Source organism: Salmo salar, chromosome 03 (assembly GCF_965601325.2).
Source record: "Salmo salar chromosome 03, fSalSal1, whole genome shotgun sequence".
In the NCBI taxonomy this organism is placed as follows: Eukaryota; Metazoa; Chordata; class Actinopteri; order Salmoniformes; family Salmonidae; genus Salmo; species Salmo salar.
Window position 1 is genome coordinate 69770310 of NC_138293.1, and position 3502 is coordinate 69773811.

A 3502-nucleotide genomic window follows, 5' to 3' on the forward strand; every position below is an offset into this window, starting at 1 on the left:
ATTCCACCCTGAGGTGTTAAATGAATCAGCAGGTCAACCACGGGTAACTCCACAATGACTCACTCACCTTCATTAATATAGCATTACCACTGGGAGGCTGATAGGCATTAGCCACATTAGCTAACACACAGTGCTCTCTGTATAGTATCTGACCTATACACATACAGTATATAAATATGTACCTACAGCATAAATCAACACAGCCACTGGGGGTAACCCCTCTAGGCAAGCATAAAGCAATACAAGACTGTTTACACTTCTATTTGTAGTTGTGCATGGCCTGTATACAAACAATTATCATAATTGTGTTAACATTGTTTCTTTTTATTATTGTTTTTAAACTCTGCATCGTTAGGAAGGGCTTGTAAGCATGTGATAAATAAAATAAAATGTGATTTAATCATAGCCATAGTAGGTCAGTCAATGGTCAAATATAAATGGGGACTATTACGTGGAGGCTAGGGCTGTACTAAAAGGATAGTTGCCCAGCTTTATAGCCCCTGCCCTAGCCCTAGCACCAGACCCAAGCCCAGCTCTCCCCTCACTACCACTCAGGCGCTGAGCATGCATTGCTGTTCTGGCTCGGTGGGATTTTCAGAGTGGGGATGAGATATGGCTACGGCATTGTGGAAATGAGGAATCTGCCCATTATTAGGCCGTTATGGTTACAGCACATTGGATGTCTGTCCCATGGGTCTCCTCCCCTTCCCTGCCCTGCTCTGCCCTGCCCGGAGAGAACATAACTGACTGATCAATACAGACAGAGGAGGAATGGGGAGAAGAGGAGGGAGGGATAGAGGGCGGTAAGGAGAGAGGGAGGTGGAGGGGGCCGGGTATTCTCACTGTGGGAGATGTGGATGTGTGGTTACCATGGTAACCATGTCTCTACGCTGCACACCGAGACACAAAAAGACAAACCCAACATGGGTGGACTTCATGGGATGTACACATACATTTACGTATGCATGCACTTTGCACAAACATACACCGAATTAATAGAATATTCATATACGCTGTACATGTATGTGAATACGTAAGCATCTCCGGTCTGGTTTTACTGCCTATAACAACTGCATACTGACCAGTTTGAATTATTTAGGTGATCGATTTTGTGAGAGTCTTACATTTGATGGGCATCCATGCAATAAAAAGAATGTGATGATCCTGCAGTATTGGGCAGTCAGTCTGATGGGCAGTCGGAGAACTGAACAAATAGCAGTACAAATCCAGAGGTTTGGATTTAATTGCAGAAATGACTGCATATTTCCCTTAACAATGTAATGGCATAACACAATTCCTACATGGACACCCTCCACTCAGGCAGATCAGTCTGCAGAAAGACTGGAAAATAGGACACATGTGCATGCCTACGCATACACACATATGTGCACACATACAATGCCAAGCCAAGGCTCCAGCTGTCTTGCATAGGGGCAACTCATTAATCAGACACACAACAATAGACAACAGATGTAGGATCTTAATGTGATCAGTCTTTTGTTGCTGAGAATCTTCCTGACCGCAGGAAATGCAGATAAGCTTTGTGATTTATATAAATTCACTGAAAACACACAATACACACGGTACAGTAACAGTAATGCACTCTTCATGTAGCCTACTTTTGGCCAGCTAATAGCCTGACCACCGATCAAGCAACATTATGGACTAAACGTTCAAATCCTGTTGCTGCATGATTATTTTGCTGTTACAATATAGGTCAAATGAAAATCCTACATGTGTACATTCCTCTGCTTGGTCTGCTGTCTAAACAGCCTCATACTGTTGGCCTTGGTCTGCTTTGCTCGGCTCACTGAGAAACAAAACAATGATCAGTTAGTGTTAACCCTAACCCTAACCAAATGATCAGTCAGAGTTAACCCTAACCCTAACCAAATGATCAGTCAGAGTTAACCCTAACCCTAACCAAATGATCCGTCAGAGTTAACCCTAACCCTAACCAAATGATCAGTCAGAGTTAACCCTAACCCTAACCAAATGATCCGTCAGAGTTAACCCTAACCCTAACCAAATGATCAGTCAGAGTTAACCCTAACCCTAACCAAATGATCAGTCAGAGTTAACCCTAACCCTAACCAAATGATCCGTCAGAGTTAACCCTAACCCTAACCAAATGATCAGTCAGAGTTAACCCTAACCCTAACCAAATGATCAGTCAGAGTTAACCCTAACCCTAACCAAATGATCAGTCACAGTTAACCCTAACCCTAACCAAATGATCAGTCAGAGTTAACCCTAACCCTAACCAAATGATCAGTCAGAGTTAACCCTAACCCTAACCAAATGATCCGTCAGAGTTAACCCTAACCCTAACCAAATGATCAGTCAGAGTTAACCCTAACCCTAACCAAATGATCAGTCAGAGTTAACCCTAACCCTAACCAAATGATCAGTCAGAGTTAACCCTAACCCTAACCAAATGATCAGTCAGTTAACCCTAACCCTAACCAAATGATCAGTTAGAGTTAACCCTAACCCAATGAGCAGTTTGGTAACACAGATGTGAGAGGAGAGGGTGCTTAGAGCGACACAAGGTGCAACACAATGTTCACCACGCAAATGCCTGACTGACCTCTCTTAACCTTATCCAAATGTCTGCTAGAGTGGTCTCCATGCTTGCGCTCCCGCAGTGCTGGAGCTGTACTGTAGTCTATGCTTTGTGTTGGGCTGCTTCGGGTTTGTGTCATAAATATGGACGGAATGGATACAGTGAGTGGGCTGGCCATGCAAGCAACAGGGACTAGGTGAGATGCTTTGATGCTGATTAGAAAATGAAATCATGTGTTTTGTTTTACGCGCTTCAGTTATTTTTACAGGATCTGATGGAGCGTCTTGTTCATGTAAGAGAGACTGCAGAGAAGCCTTCAGGCATGGGGGAAATGATGCATGTTATTGTGAACACACCAGATGGGGTCCCGAGGCAGAGTACACTGAGGTTTAGGGTGTTAATGACATGGAAATGTAGGTAGCACAGGGCTCATTTTAATGGATGACGCTGCAAGATTACGCAGGTTGGAGCAGGCTGGCATCCCAAATGACAGGTATTAAACCTGCATGCAGAAAATATCCCATTTGTCAAATTTGGCTGGGGACACAAGCTCATTATAATGACAAGAAGTGCACCTCCTACAGAGCTGATAATTAATCACTGTCTCATGTGTACACTATCAAAGGAGCATTCCCATAATGACTCCACTCTGCCTTGGTGACAGACCATGCACTCAGCCAAGCAGACACTATTAGTGGATTAGATGGTTTCCCTCTCCTGAATTATCAAGTAATAATCAATGGGTTTTCAATGGTGTAAATATAAAAAAAATATATAGGTATGCTTCTACATATTTAGGCCTTTTCCAGGCATGTGACAATGACGTTTACAATAGAGCGCATACCATGGAAGGGTCCCTAACATGTCTACTGTGTGGCATATGGCCCATATCTGGTATCTGGTCATGGGCTGCACCTTGTTATCTTAACTTAACCG